The following is a 21,336-nucleotide window of genomic DNA, read 5'->3' as shown; positions in this document are numbered from 1 at the left end:
TATTCTAATTTGGCCAAGAAAGGGCTTGACTTAATGATGGTGTTTTTCTATTTAAAACCTTAAACTGTTTTTTGCCTCTGCGAAAGTGTCAGCAATGAATGCCGTTCTGTCCTCTAATCGAGAATCAGCTAATGAGAAATTCTAGCTCTTGGCCCTTCTCTTTTGAGTGATATATTGTCCTCCCAGTCAAGAATGTAACAATATAAAAACCTGCATATATTATTGCTGCCCTTGCCTTCTCCAGACACTTGGAATTTAATCTAGCATGAAATAACAAACGATGAGATCTCTCAGGTCAGTCTTAAACCGAGTCTCTGACAACATTTAGACTACAGGCCTCCAGCCAAAGCTTTTGCAGGCTATTTGAAAAGAAAGGTGCAATTTCTCACTTCTGCTCCTCTTACTTCCTGATGCATAAAACTCTCTTCTCCTGCCATTCAATGCTCCCATTTCCCTTCTCTTCTCAGACTCCAGGCTAGTCTTCCTCTCATAAACATGTGCCTCCTGCTCTCCCCATGCCCCATACCAGGAGCTGCTTGCCAGATGGGGAAGAACCACTACGTTCGCTTCGTAGGGACATAGGAAGCTGCCTTATACCAAGTCAGACCATTGGTCCATCTAACTCAGTTTTTATATTGATTGGCAGTGACTTCTCCAGGGTTTCAGGTGGGAGTCTCTCCCGGCCCCACCTGCATTAAACATATGACATTCCGCATCCAAAGCAGATGCTCTCTCACTGAGCTATGGAGGTTCCTAGGAGGTGGGTTGTTGTTGCTTACTGGTAAGGAACGGGGCGAGGTGACAGGGAGAGCAGCATGGTGCAAACACATCAGCAGGAGACCAGATTGGGTCAGCTGGTGTGTTTGCCCTGTACCAACCTCCTCACTGCAGTAGCAACCCTCCTTGCAGGAAGGTAGCCTAGCAGCTCTGCCACACATGTACTTCCGGAGCCTTGTTTCATTTCTTCTCTCCTTTTCCTAGGCCCTTTCCCTGGATTAATTTGTCCGATGACTTTCCAGTGATCCTGTTTCCCTTCAACGGTATGTATTCACAGTGGCAGCATTTATACTTTGATGTATATCTTGTCAGATAATTTCACAAAAAGGATTTGTAATCTGGCCTTTACAAGTTTGGGCTCATATAAACCTTTCTCTGATCAGGCCACACCAAACATCTTATCTGCTTCTGGTTCAGGCCTGGTAGTTGGAACCATTCACCTTTTTATATTGTGATGTGTGTCTTTCATATATCTATAAAAAAAGTTTAGTGATCCTGAAGTACAAATCTGCTCATTATGACCAGGAAATTTCTGTTCTGCCCTTGGAGTTCTAAAAACATGTTGAACACAACTGTGTGCCAAGTCATATTGGGCAATATTAAACTGTTATATTGCTTTTTCAGTAACAGAATGTGGTCAGTGGGGAGGAAAACTTCAGCTCTAACAAAGTTCCTGGGGGTGCTAATCTTGCCACCTTGGATTGAACCAACTGCAAAATCTATGAATCTCTGTGTGTGCTGCATGTTGTGCCTATAGGTAGCAAATTCCTTAGGATTGTATCCAACTAAGTCCTAATCAGAGTAAACCTACTGAAATTAATTGAAACCAAGTTATGCATATCTAGTAATTTCAGTGGGTCTACTCTGAATAGGCCCAGTATTGAATGAAACCCACAATATAGGACATTTGAGTCCAAAGAAATCGTTGTGGATATTGTCTAAGGAAAGTGGCAACCCCTCGAAAAGACCAATACTTGTCTATCAGTATAACCAAATAACTCTAAGAATCTCAGAGGTGTTCAGTCATGTGTCTGCCTGAGACTAAACCAGCTCACACTCCTTTGACCTGGTCTAGCCATTTTTAAGCAGTGGTTTACTCTGCCCATGGCAGGCAAATTTATCTAAACACATTTCTGATAAGGAAGTCCTATGATAAGCTGACAGCAGTGCTGGCATCACAGTTTGGCTGCATTGGGCGTGTGATGAGGCCCACAGCTGAGCAGAAGCCCCCGCTGCCAATCCCTGGGGCCTCCTCACTTCTGTCACTGTTTGATCACTTGCTCATCCTCAGCCAATAAACAGTGACTGTCGCAAGGACAGCCAGTGTGGGGCAGCGGTTAACGTATCAAACTAAGACCTGGGAGAGCAGGGTTCAAATCCCCCCTCCGCCCTGAAGCTCACCAGATGGCCGTGGCCTGCCAGTCAGTGTCAAGGACCAAATCAAAACAACTGAGATACATTTAATTGAGGAGGGGATTTGTCAAAGGTGTTGAAAAGTGCTAATATTATCCATGCACTGAAAAATATCTATGTAGTTCAGAAGCCAAAATCTCAGGGGCTGCCTTTCAATTGTGCTGCCTTTCAAAAGCTTAATTTTGAGTGACCTACAGTACCAGATCCTTTTTTAATGATGGAAGGGTTGAACAAATTAATATAATGCACTGACCTACTGGGACATTCTGTTCTTTTTCTGTTTTGTTAGTAACAAGAACATTCCCTAATTTTAGCATTTTCTGTAAGATTTCTTATTTCAGTAGTGGTAAAAGAGACACATCACAGTGGTGTGATATAATCCACTTTAAGTGCTTTCAATTCTTTTCTTGTCCCTTTAACCCCCAATATAAGAGAAAGAGCTGTATAGAAGGAAGAGGGGGAAATGGGGTGCAGAAGAGAGACAAATGAAAAATGCAGCCACAGGAAAACTTGTACAAAATTACTGCTCAAATTGGTAAAGAAAATGAGGATGGAGAAAGGTGGGGGTGATGTTAGGGTAACAGTAGGATATTGTTGCTGTTGTTGTTATTTAAATTTCTATAATGCCCCTTCATCTAAAGATCACAGGGAAGTTTACAATGTAAAGACACAAAAATACACACCATAATAAACAAAAACAATACCCCCCCTCCAGTTTAAAAGGCCATAGATTGTTTAATTAATCTGGGGAGAAGAGGAATGTTTTTGACTGGCACCTAAAGATATGTAACAAAGGCACTAGGTGAGCCTCTTTGAGGAGAGCATTCCACAAATGAAGAACCACGGCAGGAAAAGCCCACTCTCACAGAAGACACACATGAAGAAGGGCTTCAGATGATGAGTACAGGGTTCAGTTCATCAGGGGAGAAGTGGTCCTCACTGACGGCAGCAGTCCCACAGTTGCTATCACTGCAGCCCCCTCTGTGAATCTGGAGTTCCCCTGACCTTGCCACTGCCATGGGTCTAGTCCCATCCTGACAACAAGCACTACTGCTGCTAGTGAAAGGACCCACTGCTGCTCTGCCCTTCATGTGCCACTGCAGGCCTCATGTAGAGCAATATCATAGGGTGTACAGCAATGTACTTTAATGTTAAAAAGAGGTGCTCCATTATCCTATTAAGAATGGGGCATTTCTTGATCTGAAACTGCACACAACACAGAAAATAGGGAGCACTTCTGGAAGAAACTGAAGAGTTCCAGGATTTTATCTTTGCTTGTGTTGTTACAGGGCTCATTCTACAATGTGAGAAGCCATATTTGTGGACCGCTGGAAACCTATTCAGAATAAAAAACATTTAGACTTGTACCAAACATACAAAGAGCACAATTATGATTATTTTACATCTTTAGATGAGAAGTGTTTGAGTCTCATTCACTGAAATGTCACATTACAGTTCTTACAAGAGGTGAAATATAGTTGTTATATGAGCAGGAATCCAGGCAAAGTGAAATACAAAGTCCCACTGGTTAATTTCAATGAAAGAATTAAGTATGTGCTCAAAATCTCTCCCACTGAAATCAGTGGGATCTGAAGTCCTTAACTGTGGTTGGCCCATAAGCAGAGAAATTACACAGGAACTGACTTGCTAGTAATTGAAGTGAAGAACTAATCTAGACTTTTTTTTTTAGGAAGAAGGGTAGAATAAAAATTATTACTATTAATAATATTTGCACCCCTTTTTCCTCATCTTTGACATCTGAGATATAGATTCAGGTAGGTAGATTCAGTCGTTAACAGTCGTCAACAGGTTTACCATACCTATTGAGTCAATCACCCATCTCCTACTACCCTTCTGAGACAAACCCCACCCCACCCTCCCACTATATATAAGGGTCTGGTGACTTGTGTTTCAGTGTACAGTGGTTAAGAACTTAATTCTTTCTGGAGGTCAGTTCTTAACCTGAAACTGTTCTTAACCTGAAGCACCACTTTAGTTAATGGGGCCTCCCGCTGTGCCGCTGGAGCACGATTTCTGTTCTCATCCTGAAGCAAAGTTCTTAACCCAAGGTACTATTTCTGGGTTAGCGGAGTCTGTAACCTGAAGCGTATGTAACCTGAAGCATATGTAACCCGAGGTACCACTGTATCTGAAGAAGTGTGCATGCACATGAAAAGCTTATACCGAGAACAAACTTAGTTGGTCTCTAAGGTGCTACTGGACAATTTTTTAATTTTTTAATTTATTTCACCTGAGATATAGTTATTTTAGGACTCATCCTATACTTGTAACTATCATTTGTTTTAAACTGTTTTTAATCTTGCATTCTTAAATTGATGTGACCTGTCCTTATGGTGAAGGCGGATAAGAAGCTGAATAATTCTTCTTCTTCATCATCATCATCAGTAAAGACTGTCTAACTCTTACACTCCTTGTAACTACAAATCAGCCTGCAATCCTATAGCCAGTTATCTGTAAGTCCCATTAAGTTCAATAGGACCTACCGTACATTTGGGTAGATATAAAGGATTGAACTTATCCATTTGGATATCATATAAGTCAAATTTTGGTTCTATACAGCAATGCAATTTAGCCCGTATTTATAGTACAACAATATAATGAGAATAGTATGTCTACAAGTGAACTAATTTGAATTTTATTTTTCTTCCTTTAAAACAATCACATTTAATTTACCTTGTTCATCTCATAAATATCAAAGTCAGATTATATAGAAAAGAAATCATGACAGAGATTACCTCCAAATGACAATCTTAGTTTAATAATTGGAGGAACAAAATCAATAAAAAGAACATTTTATTGCTTCAAACAACTCATAAATTTAATATATTGAAAATTAAAGTTTGAGTTTAATGAAGAAAGCAATTTTGTTTCCAGCAACTAGCTTGAGTGAAAAGAAAGCCTTGGGAATTTGAACATCCCATCATACAGCAACAACAGCTCTGAAAACTAAATGCGTCCGCCTTGCCAGATTTGATGTTCTGAAATAGCTTTAATACAGTAGATTTCTTTTCTGTCTGAATTTAGATAAATACAATCAGACAATCTGTTGTGGTCTTCCCTAGCTGGGACATTCATGCTCCCCTTCCTGGAACAATATCCTCATTCATCTTAACTATGATAACTACTTTGCATAAACATTACTTTGCTCGTACAGATTGGCTTTCTTGGTTAAAATGAATAGGAAGCCATGAATACACTGAAGCTAATATGGATGTTGTGAACAGCGCTGAAACAGTGTGCTAGACAAAGAACACAAACTTGTCTTCTCTGCTGTATTATTGTGTTCACATGTGAATCCATACATTCACCCAAGTTTTGCAGAATTTTGGTTCCCACAAATTCTGCTGCTCTGCAAAAAGTGGGAGATTTCTATGAACTGTACCTTTGTGTGGTTTTCCTTTCACACTGTGTTCAGCACTGGATTCACCAGAATATTTTTGAAAGTGGATTTATAAGTCACAAAATGCCTGCTCGTGGTTACTTTTAACATAAATATCTGCACCAGCCCAGAAATCACTGAATGAGTATCCCCAGAAAGAAAACCATAGCTACATTCCATTGACATGATGAAAAAAAAGCGAGATTTAAAAAAGAGAAACAGGCAAAAAAGAAAGCAGTGTTCTTATGAATATAAGATGAAATACTCCCCTCCCAGCTAAAGGCCAAACTGAAGGACCATCAATGACAAAAATGTGACAGATGGAATATCTAGATCAAAGTTCCACACTGACCACTTCTCATCTGTGGGTGTGAAGTGAGATCTTTTTAAGTCTTTTGAAATCCATCTTTTCAAAACAACAGTTCTGAATAGACTCATTCATGTAGTTCTGTCTCTCTCTCTCTCTCTATATATATATATCAGATACAGAGATCAAAGACTATAACAATTATTAAGGGATTCCAAATTGCCTTGCAAATGAGTCTCACTTACTGTTCTCAGGCTACCCAGTGATGCAATTAATGCATACTCTTCTGTTCTCGTACTTTCAATACTCTGAATTAAGAACCAGCAAAGCCATTTATATATGTCAAGAGATGTATTAATCAGTAGTCGCAGCAGTCTTCTCTCTGCCAAAAAGACCAATCTGAAGCCTAGAATGGACACATGTTGTTTATATTCTGAAACTTGAAATAACACAACAGGTCCACATGACTGGTTATTTGGATAGAGGACATAATTTCATTGATTCGATACCTGTAGGGCTCTAATCCAGCGTACTTCTGCTAGAGGATGTCCTGGTGAATTCAGTGAGACTTCCAATCAATATGATCAGTCTGAAAGGCTATAATTTTCAAGACATGAAATTGTCATTGCGGAATTGGTCAGTTCCCCCCAAATACTTCTCACTTATTTCTATTGCAGCTATCACCAAATTCCAGATCTAAACTTTCTTTTTTGTTTTTAATTACTTTTGCTCATAGAACATTACAATCAATAGCCTTCTGTCTTTTTTGTCTTGACTTGGCATGTGGCAAACTTTTTTCCAAGTTGCTACAGCGTTCTATGGCCCTAATTAGGTTTGAACCATTTTAACTTCTGTAAGTTTTTAAGCCTGCTCCTTTCACCACCCACAGCACAAATTCTCCTTATTACCTTCTGTTCTCTTCTGGCCATGGCTTTCTTCCTTCTATCACTTTCATGAACACAATTTGTCTTATAAAAAAAAGAAACATAGAATGCCATTTTAGAAAATTGTGCAATTAGAATCTAAAAAGGAATCTTGAGTAGAGCTTTTGAGCTCTCTGGTTACAAAAAAACTATGTATCCTGTAGATGTAGAACATGTATACATTTATGACCACTTGATTACTTCCTAGAGGGTGGTGGAACAAAAGTAGTACAAAAAGAGAAGAATCTCTGAAATAAAAAATGGGGGGGGGGGGATTCCTTAATCGACTTCCCATCCTCTCTTTCCATGCTTCCTTTTTTCTCCTGATTTTCTCACGTTTTCTTGGTTCATCCCGTCTACCACAACCCCTTATATAAACTTTAGTTATTTCTTACACTGCTGAAAATCTTACCATCCAGCTAGGTTGATTGTCTGTTTATAATACTTTTCCATATATTCAGTAAAATATATCCAGTCCTCTTTATATCCTTCAGCAGTTTGGTTTCGCATTCTAGTGGTCATCCCTGCTAGCTCCACATATACTAACAGTTTGATATGCCATTCTTCTTTTGCTGGTACCTTATCTGTTTTCCATTTTTGCACTAGTAGCACATGTGCGGCTGTTGTCTCATATAGGAAAAAAAATTCCCTCTTTTTTGGTGACTTCTGCTGTTATTAACACCAACAGCAATGCTTCTGGGTTTTTAGAAAAGGATTTTTAAAGCATTTTTAAAAGTTCATTATAGATCATTTCCCAATAATTTTTAATTATGCTACACAACCACCACATGTGGTGGAACAAATAAATATTCTTAACTTGGAAAGCTGCCATCCGTTGAAGCACAGGTATTCTCTGCCACAACAACCCAAGCAAGTCAGCAGATTGTATTTGTAAAATGTTTTTTCTTCTAATGTTCACAGATCCATGCACAGATGTGAATATGATAGTCCCAATGTGCTCTTTTCTCTGTGCACTCTTAAATTGCAGATGATGGGAATCAAGTAATGTTTTCCAAAATGCTTCCTTAATTTGTTTGGTTTTTTCCTGCCAAGATACTAAAGATGTGTACAAGTTAAGAGAGTATACTGAGTAGCATGCACTGATGTAGCAACAAGTGAGAGTGAAGAGAGAAATGGACCTGTCCAACTCCACTGGATGTCAGCTCCAAGCCTGTTGTAGCATCTTAGGCACATAGGTGGTCCTAATTTCAAGCAGATGAATTGCTCACATTGTCATCTTTATCTCACTACACTGCATCTCCTCCCAGGAGGTGCGCCTTGTTGCAATTTGTGCATTGACTGTAAACAACTGCTGTGGTACAGATATTTTCATGTATCTCCATGGTATACATGAAGGGGTTGGGCATCTTGCAGAGTGCCGCACAGGATAGGTGCAAGAAAGGCATTGCTTATAAGTGGAAACAGAAGGTGGCAACTCCAAATGAACCTAATTTATTTTCTTGGATCCCTTAATAACTCACATGTTTTAACTAGAATGCATTATAAAAGTATTTCAAATTTGGTGGCTCAATACCACCTTTTTCTTGGGGCCTATAAAGTGTCGCATTGCCTACATGGCTCCATTTCCAGAAAGCTCCATTTTGGAATTTGCTGCTGGCTGCTGCTAGCAGGGACCTCACTGGTGGCATTCCCCCTCCCCACCATGTTCACATTCAGCAGGAAAAGCTCTGTGCTGGTGTTACTCTGCAGGTGATAAGAGGTCAGCAGAGCTAGTGGGTGGACACCTCAGCCCAATCCATAAACATCCTAGTCTAGCACAAAGGTGTTTTGATTGCTCTAGAAGCCCCCATCCCTGAAACTGATGAATAATGTCAGCCTCCCATCTCCACCAGAGAAGCATAATAATAATTTATTATTTGTACCCCACCCATCTGGCTGGGTTTCCCCAGCCACTGGGCGGCTTCCAACAAAAGATTTAAAATACATTAAAACATCAGTCATTAAAAACTTCCCTAAACAGGGTTGCCTTCAGATGTCTTCTAAACATCAGATAGTTGTTTATTTCCTTGACATCTGATGGGAGAGCGGGTGACACTACTGAGAAGGCCCTCTGCCTGGTTCCCTGTAATCTCACTTCTCACAGTGAGGGAACCACCAGAAGGCCCTCGGCATTGGATCTCAGTGTCAGGGCAGAACGATGGGGTGGAGACGCTCCTTCAGGTATACTGGATGGAGGCCATTTAGGGCATTAAAGGTCAGCACGAACACTTTGAATTGTGCTTGGAAACGTACTGGGAGCCAATGTAGGCCTTTCAAGACTGGTGTTATATGGTCTCGGCAGCCGCTCCTAGCATAGCTGTCAACTTTCCCTATTTCTTGCAAGGAATCCTATTCAGAATAAGGGAATTTCCCTTTTAAAAAGGGAAACGTTGACCGCTATGGCTCCCAGTCAACAGTCTGGCTGCCTCATTCCCTGAATTTTTCACCTCGGCCTATTTTCAGGTAATTTTGAGTTCAGTGCAAATTTTATCATTGCATTTCAGTCATTTAAGTTATGAATGAGACATGTAGTAATAATGTGTGTGGGAGAGAGAGAGGCATATAGGTCAAGCAGGGTTAGCAGAAATTTGTCTCAGTGCCTTCTTACAACCTTCTGACACTGGCAATGGTCTGATTCTGCTCCGACATCTCAGAGCTTCATGGACTCCCACTATGTTATGTTGCAGGACTTGCATCAGACAATCCTCTAAATGTCAGACAAGTCTTCTTCTCCACTTTCACAGAATATCTTTGAATCTGAAACAGGAACTACTGGCAACAGGTACAGTGACAGTTTGCAGTCTTTTCCCCCAGTGAACAGCTCCGTTGTTTACAATGTGACCATTTCCCCACTCAACGGTTCAGCAAGTGTAATCCATCTATTTACATTTACATACTCACCAGCAAGTGAGTGAATTTTAAAGTCGTCTGATTGTTGAAAGCAGGGGAAGGAATAAGCATAAATGGGCACTCTGGAATAAAAAAGCTTAATAGCCTTCACTCTGTTCCGTCCACCACAAAGTCCTTTCTGGGGTGGGAGTCTTTTGTATTTTTATTTAAATCAGAAGACAGAAATTTCACAATATCCTTTTCCCCTGAGGATCTCTGGAGGGTTGTTTTTTTTTACTGCTTGAATCAGAGGAAGATGCATTGGGGTGGGGGTGGGGGAGGAGAACATACTTGTGCTCAAGGAAAAAGAAGTGTTAATATATCAGGAAAGTGCTGGCTTAATGCAACTTGGAAAATGTGTGTTTCCCAAGTGAGCTCTACGATAAGCTGCCTACATACACAGTGAGTGGTGGCAAAAGGCTTTTATGACTCTATCTCTAACTCGGCAATCTCAACATGCACTTAAATATTAGTTTACAAGCTGCAGGTATTAAGTAAATGCCAGAGGGAAAACAAACAGAGGCAGCATTAAACACGAGGACACAAGGCTCAAGATGAAACATCTTCTGACCAACCATGAGGCAAATGCTCATTTTAAAGCTTCAGGATAGACTGAGATCAGAAGGAAACTGGAGGGGTGACCACATTTTGGGTCCATGCGATTAGGATCTGATCCAAATGCTATTTAAGTTGCATGTATAAAGGAATTGCTGGTGGCGGTCTTAAGTGAAACTGTGTGCTGAAAATGGCACAGAGTAAGCAACTATTGTGAGAAATGTAGAGACGGGTGGGATCTTGGAAGTCATCTAGTCTGACCCCCTGCTAAATGCAGGATCCACCATGGAGGAGGCAACTGCAGTGGGCTGTACTGAAGCAAAACCATGGCTGAAGTTGATAGGCTTATCTTGGACAACCAGCTATTAGCAATGATAATAATAGGACTTCCATGAACAGAAGCAGTAAGCCTCCAAACACTAGAAGCCAGACGAAATAACAGATAAATCCCATCCTCTTCAATGACTGCTTGTGAGACTTTCCCTGCTCAGCTATTGTTGGAGACAACGCTGGACTTGATAGCACTGCAAGCCCAGCAAATCAAGTCTTCAATTCTAGAGCTCCCGAAGTCTCATCTCTCAACATTACAGATCAATTCTCAAGAGTGGCTGGGTGGGGTCAGCCACTGGGAGACATAGTGGGGTGCAGGGGAGGAGCTCAGAAAGCCCCACTGTATGAGCAGTTTTCCTCTTGATCTTCTCTGAATCCATCAAAGAATATATACGGTATATGGACTATGATTTATTGTGATCTTCTATTTAAAGTGTCCCTGGCCAACCCCAAACCATTTTTTCTCCTTACTTGCCTTGCCTATTGCAGGAATAGCTGCAAGGTTTGTATGGGGTTTTTTTTGCTGAATATACATCTGAACAAATACCATTTCTCCTTTCTCTGATAATTTGCCTAGAAACCAAAGGAAGACAGGCTAGAGAATTAAGCTTTTCAGTAGTGTGGTCTGCTTAACACATATAAAGCGTCTTTCCAGAACAGACCTTACAATATTTCCTTTAGGGAACCAGTTAAGGACCAAGACAAGAATTTGATGATAGTAAGATCTATAGTTTGAATTGCTGACAAAACCCAATAGACATTTGGGGCAGTGACATTCATATGAACTTTCCCACCCGCTCAGAACTTATTATCAGAGAGCTTTTTTCCAGGGTCTTTCTGTTCAGGGAAATTGCAGAAGTTCAACCAGCCAGTAGACTTTGATTAGTAAAGATTTATGTGCATTGGTTTTAGTTCAAGGTGTCTCTTGTCATCTATTGCCTATTAGCTATTATGTGCGCTAAATTTACACAGAACATAATTCTGAAGAGGGGCTGACACTGCCACAGACATAATGGGGTGGTTGTTTTGCTTTTAAAAACCACAGCCAATTCAAAAGATTGCTGCTTGATAGATTATACTAGCACTGCCTTGTTAAGATGGCCACAAATCACTATCAATATCAGAGACGAACTGACACTTGTGTGGCCTGTCAAGCCAGCCATGGAAGTCAAGAGGTATTTGGCTTGTGAGTTGTCACTAAAATCCACTCCTCCTTCCACCCTTCACACCACCTCCAATTGACCACACTGTGCTTGATGTGGGTTAACATATTATAAGAATGTTGGGTATAAGAGTCCTAGGAGTCTGCCTCATCACAGAAGGCTGAGCCAAAGAACCTTCCATCTAATCTTTCTTGAATCACGATTCTTCTCAGATTGCATTGAATTTGCCAATTCTGCTACAGGGACTTCTTTAGGGCCATCATCAAGGACAAATAGATTGTCAGGCACTAGAGGAATGTCCTTTTTTTGGTTGGTGGCCCCATGTTTGTGGAACTCCCTCTGAAAAGATATACACCTGGCTCCATTTTTATTCACTTTCAAACAGACATTGAAAACCTTTCTGCTTTTATCTGACCGTAGCTAAGATGCTGTGCTGGGTATTTGGTAAATGGTTCCTGCTTTTATGTTAGTTGTTTTCTCTGATTTCCTGGGATGGGTTGCATAGTGTTTTTAGACTGCTGTTTTCATTGTATCATTGCAATCTGATTATTTTAGTTAAATAAATATGTTTTCAAGCACTGTAGCATTCATTATTATTTTCTCACTCCTCCCTTCTTTTAAAAAACCAAAACAAATTATAACCCTGCCCACCCCTACACCCGGTCCATGCTTTATAGCACACGGTACTACCATTCCAGGGACACAGGTGGTGCTGTAGTGTAAACCACAGAGCCTAGGGCTTGCCAATCAGAAGGTCGGCGGTTCAAATCCCTGCGATGGGGTGAGCTCCTGCTGTTTGGTCCCAACTCTTGCCCACCTAGCAGTTCGAAAGCACGTCAAAGTGCAAGTAGATAAATAGGTACCACTCTGGTGGGAAGGTAAACGGTGTTTCTGTGCACTGCTCTGGTTTTGCAAAAAGTGGCTTAGTCATGCTGGCCACATGACCTGGAAAAACTGTCTGTGGACAAATGTCGGCTCCCTTGGCCAGTAAAGCGAGATGAGCGCCACAACCCCAGAGTCGTTCGTGACTAGACTTAACTGTCAGGAGTCCTTTACCTTTACCTTTACTACCATTCTAACTCCTGATTTTGGATAAGCCATTCCATTCCTCCCATACCTACACGACAATATTTCCACCCATAAAACAGATGGAAGACATTGGCAAAGTTTTGAGATTAGTAAGATCTATACACTCCAAAATGACAAACTGAATTAGTAAAAAGTAGTATCCATGAAATTTCTAAGGATAATTCCAGTATGAATCAGCATAAGTTTATGAAGTAAAAAAGATAATAGCGTATGGTGGCAGAGGTGTTTGGTTCTTTGGTTAGAAAGATGTATATTACTGTGATTAGGAAGGTATACACCCCCCAAAAGCAACAGAAACTCCAGTTGAAACATTTCTAACTTCAAAGGTGACAGAACAGAAAAGTGTTAGAGGGAGAGTCGTTTTAAAACTACCTGCTGCTCTTTATCCTACAACAGGAAAATACCATAGCATCTAGAGATTGAAAATAAAATTAAATAAAAATGGTGCAGGTGCAGTGGCACCTCGGGTTAAGTACTTAATTTGTTCCAGAGGTCCATTCTTAACCTGAAACTGTTCTTAACCTGAAGCACCACTTTAGGTAATGGGGCCTCCTGCTGCCGCCGCATCGCTGGAGCACGATTTCTGTTCTTATCCTGAAGCAAAGTTCTTAACCCGAGTTACTTTTTCTGGGTTAGCGGAGTCTGAAACCTGAAGCGTATGTAACCCGAGGTACCACTGTATATGTTAATCGAACCAAACAACAATCAGGATAACAAGAGCTGCACTATTTAGAGGAGTGGTGAGGAATCTGTTGCTGGGCTTCAGGCCCCAAGTCCCTTGTTCATGTGGACTGGAGCGGGGGGGGGGTGTTTGGAGTCCAGATGCATCTGGAGAATCACAGGCTACCCACCACTAATTTAGAGGATGCACCAAATTTCCTAAATGTAAAATAGTGTGATTCTGACAGCTGACAGGAGTATTATTACAAGAGAGTCTTGGGACCCTACTAGTTGTGACGACACTAAATTTGCACCCACCACAGAAATCACACTCACACATTGAGCTTCTTTTTCCAAAACCTCTGGTAGTACTTACCTCTTGTCAAGATTTCCCACGTTACCTGCTTCCCCTCACTTTCCAGTGGCAGCCAATGATGTGAGATAGAGAAGAGGAAATTTGGAGTGTCATGTTGGCGCAGTTCATTTCCATCTGACCTAGGAAGGCAGGACCTTGACTGATTTCAGCTACAGAGGTGGCTGCTGCAGTTGCAGGCGCCAGAGACAATCTAGTTCTTGAGTCCAGCAAAACCAGTCCCCTGCACTCTGTCTAGCCCACTTCCATCCTGCCTGGGAGGGCATGACTCCAGCAACAAAGTCTGTTCCTGTTGCTGACAGTGCCTAGAATGTATTTCTTCTGTTTAGGGAGATGTCAATGTGAATGTTTTTGTTAGCTTGCTCATGTAGGTATATAACACTATATATGTGAAATGTGATCGATATGATTATGCTTTGTTGTACCTATATAATGATTTCTTTATTGTTCTTCTGAGCCACTTTAGCATTATTTAGAAAAAAGGCATCTAAATACACTTAACGATAATGATGTGGGTCAACATTGTTTAAAGCTGGGTGGAATCTTTTAGGGAAACATTTTGATGATGAAATGTTTCCCAATGTTTTTGTTTCAATATTTCCCAATGTTTTTGTGACAGGTGTCACAACCACCCACAACTACACACCCACACACTAATTCAGAGTCATTGTGGAAGATGCAGAATGGTGGCCAGAAATCTTCCTCCAGATATAGGTCATCAACCAGAGTGACCAAACCAGGCTTGAGGCTAAATTGAAATGGGTCAAAGTGTTGTCTCTGTAAGAGTGCCAACTAGTTTGGGCCTCAGCCTTAACATAAGCTGCAAGGAGTATGTGCTACAAATGGAAAACAAATGCGTATGTTTATTAGAGTATAAACCGATTATGAACAAAATCCTTAACTCTGGAGATTTTCTTGTTTCAGAACCACTTGAGTTGCCTCCCCACAACAATGTGTATGTATATATATAGACACACACACTCCGCTCCAAAAGCAATCAAGCATACAGCAGATCGTTGTGAAATGGACAAATTAGGCTCCAGTCAATTTCTGAGAGCTATTTACTTAAGTCTACATGCTTTGTTCACAGATGGTTTTTATCTAGGTCTACAAATTCTCATAAAATGATAAAAGAGAGGGGAAAATCCATTTTGATGGTGTGATGTATCTGGCAAACGAGAACTGTGCTGAGCCTCCAATTAAAACTGACAAGTCTTTAAAATGCTTAATCCCACAGATGCAGTATGACAATCTCAAAGTGTAGAGCATAAATGATATGTTGCAGTCATCTGTTACTGTTTAAGGATGGTTTGGGGTTTTGTTTTGTTTTGTTTCTTTAAAGACTAGACAGCAAGGAAATCCAGTTAACTGATTAGCAAGGCAAGAGTGCAAATTAAAAATAAAATGGTTTGGGGACTGAAATATTTACTGTTGAACTCTTCTGCCCTTTCCTATTTTCTTGCTCAATATGAACTACATTAGGCAGAAATCCGAGGACCTAAATGAACTTGCAAATTATTATTTTTCCTTGAAATTGTCTATTAAAGGGAAATGAGCAAAAGTGATTAGTTTTCGAGCTCAGCTTGGACAATGGGTGCTGTCTTTTAAATGGTCCTTAATTTAGGCTCAAGTGTTTAATTTCAACTTTCTGATCGCAGAGGCTCTGCATTCTCTGCAGGTATTCAAGATGTTCAGCCTGACTAATTGGGCAGGCTGGATTTCCCATATTTTGAGCCCACTTGAAAGGGGAAGTAAGAAATGAATTGTGCCAAAAGGCTTTGGTCTATTTTTTTATTAATCGAGTAGATTAGACGGATCATGAAAACAATCTTCTAATTTATAAGAGTCAATCTCATATCTTGTTAAACAAGAGTTATTATTATTGAACTTAAACCGCTGAAGTGTGCTATACCAAAGGCCACATTCCGCGCAGCAGACCGCCACTTTGAACACTAGCATGTTAACCACATGCTAATAGGTTCTCAGCAGGCTGATAAGTTATTGATTATCTCAGCTTGTATAATTTGTATCAAGACAGGACAGTGTAGTTAACTGGAATATAAGTGCTTCCTTCTTGCTACCTGAATCTGACTCACATTCTCATCAGTCACTTCATTCAGGGCCGTGGTAACAGACAGACGGCTTTGTCTGTAGGTGGATGGATCCCTTTGTGTAGAAAAGGACCAAACACCATTATACCCTGCCCTAGAACCTGCAGCTCCTATTATACCTACTAGCATTAATCTAAACAGTAGTTGGGAGTGCCAAATGGAAAAGCCTTTCAAAACAGTTTCCCTTTGTTCCCTTGCTAATGTGTATGTTGAAATTATCCTCCATTTTATATTTTGTTCATCTTTAGGTAGACAGGAATAGAGCGGAAGGGGATACAAAGACTATGTGTGATTACAACGGCCAAGTGAGGAACTTATTCATATTGCAGCCATCTGATATATCATTTTAAATTACTTCGACAGAGAGCACTTGACTATTGTGTGTAAAACTTATACACAGGCATAAAGAAATTTTAAAGTGTTTCTGTTCTCTCCATTTACCTCAACTAAAAGTTCTTCTTATAAAAAAAAAAACCCTTGGCGTATCTTATGCAAAATTCAGAAGCGAGGTAGCAAGATGTATAATGAACTCTGCCATGCATTACAACTTGTGTGCATGCTGCGAAAAGAAGTATAGAAAGTGCTATCCTCCAAAGAGGATTAAATGCTGGAGAAAACAGTCGTTTCTTGTCATTAACAGCAGGGCGAAAAGGTAGAAATTTGACACATTGTGTGTTTGTTTGTATAAAGCATTGTCCCAGATTTCTGACATAGACCACATGTTGGAGTTGCTGACATGCTTTGGATAAACAGAAAATAAAACATCAAAGACCAGAAGAATATTTTTTTGTTCAATAGCTTCATGTTAATATGGTGGGTCTGACAGGCTGATTTCAATATGGGGCAATTCCAGTGGGAAGATTGGTGATAACCTGTGTGAAATGTATATAAAAGTTGAACTTGGTGTGTGAGTTATTTCATATTCATTGTTTCCCATTCAGCTCCTATTATACCCACCAACATTAATTTAAATAGTAGTTCGAATGGCAAATGGAAAAGCCTTTCACATCAGTAGGATGGGGCTTACATACAAAGGGCAATATAAAAGAAGCCTTTTCCAGATCTTCCCCATGTTTGGGCTAATGTCCCCAAAAGCACACATGGAGCCAGATGGGTGAGGTATGCATGTTCCTTTGGATGTAGCTGTGAAGGCAAATGTTCAAAGGAAAAGGGGTGGTTTTTCTTGCATCCAGTATCTTACCAATGAGGACACCTGCCCCCAAGCCCAACCCTCCTTTCTAAAACGACAGTAGTCTATGAGATGCCACTGTTCCTTGCCAGTGCTCATGAAGCTCTGACTGAGATACCCATTAGCTGAGAAATGGGGGTCTTGGGCGTCTGTGGATGGTGTTGGGCAGGTCGGGGTGTCTTCTCTGGGATATGGTGAGTTTCCATATATTAGTGGTAGAAGACATGCTTCAAACGTTGCAAGAGGGCCGAGCTTCAATTCCTAACATTTCTAGTTAAAATGACCAGCTAGCAAGTGACCTGCCTGAAGCCCTTGGAAGCTGCTGCCACTCAGAACAGGCAATGCTGAGCTCAAATTAGGCCGCATCCTATGATATGGACCCCATATCTTCTATTTCCCTTCTGTAAGTATTCAGGGATGCATCTCTTAAGAATTAGGGATGTGTTCAGTGAAAGTTGTGAGGGGTTGCTTGGAAACCAAGGAGTTGGAATTATGCAAGAAACCACTTCACTAGTTCTAGTGTTGTTGTTTTCTTGGGGGGCGGGGAGCTGATCTGTTCCACATTGAAGTGGATAGGCCCATAACTTAACAGAAGGCAAGATGAGTATTGCTCCTCCACAAGGCAGAATGCACAGGTGGCAGGGTCATTTCAACAGTCCCAGTGTGGAGGTGTCTTCCTTGGATGATTCAAGGGCTGTATTGGGACCTGTGACCCAGAAGTTGCTCAAGCCAGCTTTACTGCTTATGGGCCTCTGCAAAGTGAACATCATTATACACACACATGCACAAACACAGTGCAGATACAGTTCTAAACTTTCAAAAGGCCAGCTTTTAAAAAAATAAAAACAAAAAAACTAACACTGCAGAATTCTGATGGAGCCTTGTATCCATGAGTACAAACATTTGAACTAACTTCAGTCCTTATGCTATGAATGAAATATGTGAACAAGGAGGAGTACACAGATACCTATTTCTCTAAGCACAGCTCTAAAACCTTGGCCCTGAAATATTATTACAATCAGTAAAGCTGCTATTAAATACTAAATAAAACACTGATTTGTTACAAAGATTTATAGCTAGCACTAAATATACTACTGTGGCTAATAAACCTTAATCTTTTACTACTCTCTTTATTATCATCACATTGCTATGGTTATAGCCATGCTCTGCTCCTCTTATAGATAATACATTAGTAGCCATCAACATTAAAAAATGCATAGAAGTCATCAGCCTGGGACTATCCAAGTGCCATCAAATGCTGTGTGTCAACAGCTCCTTAAGCTTTCATTGGCACATCAGGCTGTTATTTCAGTTTCAGTGAAATGGGCACCAGATGTTATTTACATCCAGCTGATATCACATTTGCCAAGTGACCCACATTCTTTGGGTCAAGCTCACAATCACCGTTGGAAACCAAAGGAATCTTGAAAAGCTCAGCTGCATGTGTCAGAGCAAGCTCTGATTTCTCCAACTTTAAGTACTGGTGTGTTGGTAAGCGTTCGCAAAGAGCTGTTGCTTGCTGGGACTTTATGTGTTCATGGAATGTTAAGCTCTTCTTCTTGTGGTTCTTTCTATTAGTTTTCATTTGACAATGGCTCTCCACCAACCCCCCCCCCATTCCCTTCCTTACACTCTGCTTAGTAAATGATCCTAGTGGTAGTATTGAAAATTACTGATTATTGTTGATTATTAGACCCTCTTCGGGTATTATGCCTGAGCAGTGAATACCACCGTGAGTATGGAACACATGCAACAGCTATGCCACAATACCTCCATGTGCACTGGACCTGCCTGCTCCAACCCTACCTTTCTACACTAAGCACAAATGTCTGAAGGGAACATCTAGACATATTTGCTTGAACACATAAACCTCTTTGGGCAGCTTCTAAGCACTTTCAGCTGAACATGCTTTGGACACACCTCAGACATTCCCATTCATTGAGGGCAGGCATGGAATGGGCTGGTACAGAGACATTGGGCACAGTTTCCCTGCCCCCTGTATGCATTGCCATTCCCAATTCCAGCCTAATGCCTGAACAGAGCTTAAAAAGTTGCTAACATATGTACACATCTCTTGATTTCTGAATGTTCCTTCTGTGCTGGTCATATCTGTGATGGCCCATTCACTCAGTCAAGTGATAGCCTGAGGCTGCAGTCATCAGATATGGCTGTTGCAAGACGTTCTGCCACCTGAGACAGAGATGCTGCCATTCCCTGCTGACACCCTCCATTTGTGTTTTGCCACCATAGCAGGGAGTGCTAAGGTTCCTCAGGGCCTCCTGCTCAACAGTGCCTCACTCTTATGAAGGACCCTAAGGTCATTTAGTGGGCAAGGTGGCCTGGTAAATTGCCTGCCCTGCTCTTACCTTGCTGTAGGAGCAGCAAATACTACCTAAAGTTTCTGCCTTGGGAATAGTCAGACTTTAAAATCAACAGTCTCCTAGTGTTAAATTTTAAACAATGTTTGCAATGGTAAAGCAGCTGTGGTAAAATCTCCAGGGTCACTTTGTTCGGAATGCATCACTCTAAAGCAGGATCCTTCCTCAGAGGAAGGCATAAATGACTCTGGGCCTTCAGAGAGCCCTGTAGGAGTGCTGCAGACCACACTGGTGATGTGGCAAAGCAGCCTCGGTCGAGGACTAAACAGTGGCAAGTGGGAAGCCAGGCTTGGGGTGATCTGCCATCTGAAGCAGGAGTCTCAGTGCAGCCAACAGGTAAGTCAGACCAGTTTTCATGCATTCCCAAAACAAGCCTAGTCATTAATCAATATGAGATGTAAACGTAGTTTTATTTGGCCCTAGCCAGAGGGTCATTGACAAGTGACAACGGACTTCCATGAGAAGTGGTGGATTGTCCTTCGTTGGAGATTTTTAAACAGAGGTTCGATGGCCACCTGTCATATATGATTTAGTTGCAATTCCTGTATTTCAGGGAGTTGGACTAGATGACTCTCGGGTTCCCTTCCAACAATTTGATGTTTCTACGATTCTATGACACTGACTGATGGTAGGTATAAAAAGAGATGAAAAATCTCCATCAAGGAGCTCTGTGCCTCTTACTGAAAAGCATACTTTGTTCCTTTAGAACTCTACTGAGTTTCCAACATAAAGTTGCAAGCAGACAGAGGTTCGTCCAATCCAGATAAAATAAATGCAGTAGCCTGACCTTCACAGGAGGCCAACATAGTCCTCCAAATGCCAACATTTGTTTTGCACTGGTTCCCCGTAACTCTAAAAGTGATTACTGGGGTTTGAGTGGGGGGAACATCCACACATAAGCACAACTGAAGCAGCAATAGATTTGGAAAGGTACAGGAGCAGCATATGTTGACATTGAGAGTCATATTTTCACTTGAGTGTGTTGCTTCCTAGCCAGGTGAGTGGAGAGTATGTGACTCTGAGGGGTAATATGTGTGTTTGTTAGAGGAGTTCTGTGCCTTGGGTCAACTGCTTTAGTGAAGCAATGCCTGTACCCAGCTGGAGTTTCAGAGGCACTAATGAGGAAGTGTGGAGCAGTTGCCTCCTACTTTGGGAGCTACTGATGTCCAGAGGAGAGAGAGACTTTCCATGCAAATGGAGGGGCTACAATATGTACTTACAAATGTCCTTCTGTGCAGTTTCCTTGAAATGGTTTAACCCAAGCAATAGGGACAATCTCTCAACATGAAATAAAGTTCTGCAGTGTCCTGCCTCATCCATTGTTTTCAAATGTATGGCTTTTCCCCTCTGTGTCAGGTGGCAGAAGGAAAAGAAATGATGTTAGAAGAAGAAGAAAAACATGCAAAGGAGAGAAGGAGAGAAAAAGAGAAAGCAGGCTTTAGATCTGCTGTATGAGACTGCAATTCCTGAAAGTGAATTAAAGTTTCTCTTTAAACAAGAAGCCAAGGGCATCTGCAAATGTGAAGCAGCAGCTAGATCAAAATGTAAACAGACACCATGTGTAAAGGTAAATAATGTCAGTGGAAAGGTTAACTAATGTAAGAGTGAGTTTCCAACATATGCCTCAGGCCGCCATGACTACTTTTGCAGTGCATATCAATTACAATAATTAAAGTGAGATAGGTTAAATTCACCCGGGAGGAGGGATAGCATAAAGTTAAACTAGTGTAATGTTCTTTAAAAAGGTACGTACACACTTCCACACAGTACTTGAACCAA

The 21,336-nt window shown here is 41.0% G+C and overlaps 1 long non-coding RNA gene across 1 annotated transcript; it reads left to right on the top strand.

The window, feature by feature from the left end:
- Nucleotides 1–991: 991 nt before the first annotated feature.
- On the top strand, nt 992–20,994 carry LOC308479243. Its single transcript, XR_013987571.1, has 3 exons — nt 992–1,040; nt 20,111–20,185; nt 20,914–20,994. It is a non-coding gene; the product is annotated as an uncharacterized lncRNA (long non-coding RNA).
- Nucleotides 20,995–21,336: the final 342 nt, after the last annotated feature.

Source organism: Podarcis pityusensis (assembly GCF_964106645.2).
Source record: "Podarcis pityusensis genome assembly, chromosome: 6".
Lineage (NCBI taxonomy): Eukaryota > Metazoa > Chordata > Lepidosauria > Squamata > Lacertidae > Podarcis > Podarcis pityusensis.
This window is presented reverse-complemented; position numbering and strand designations above follow the sequence as displayed.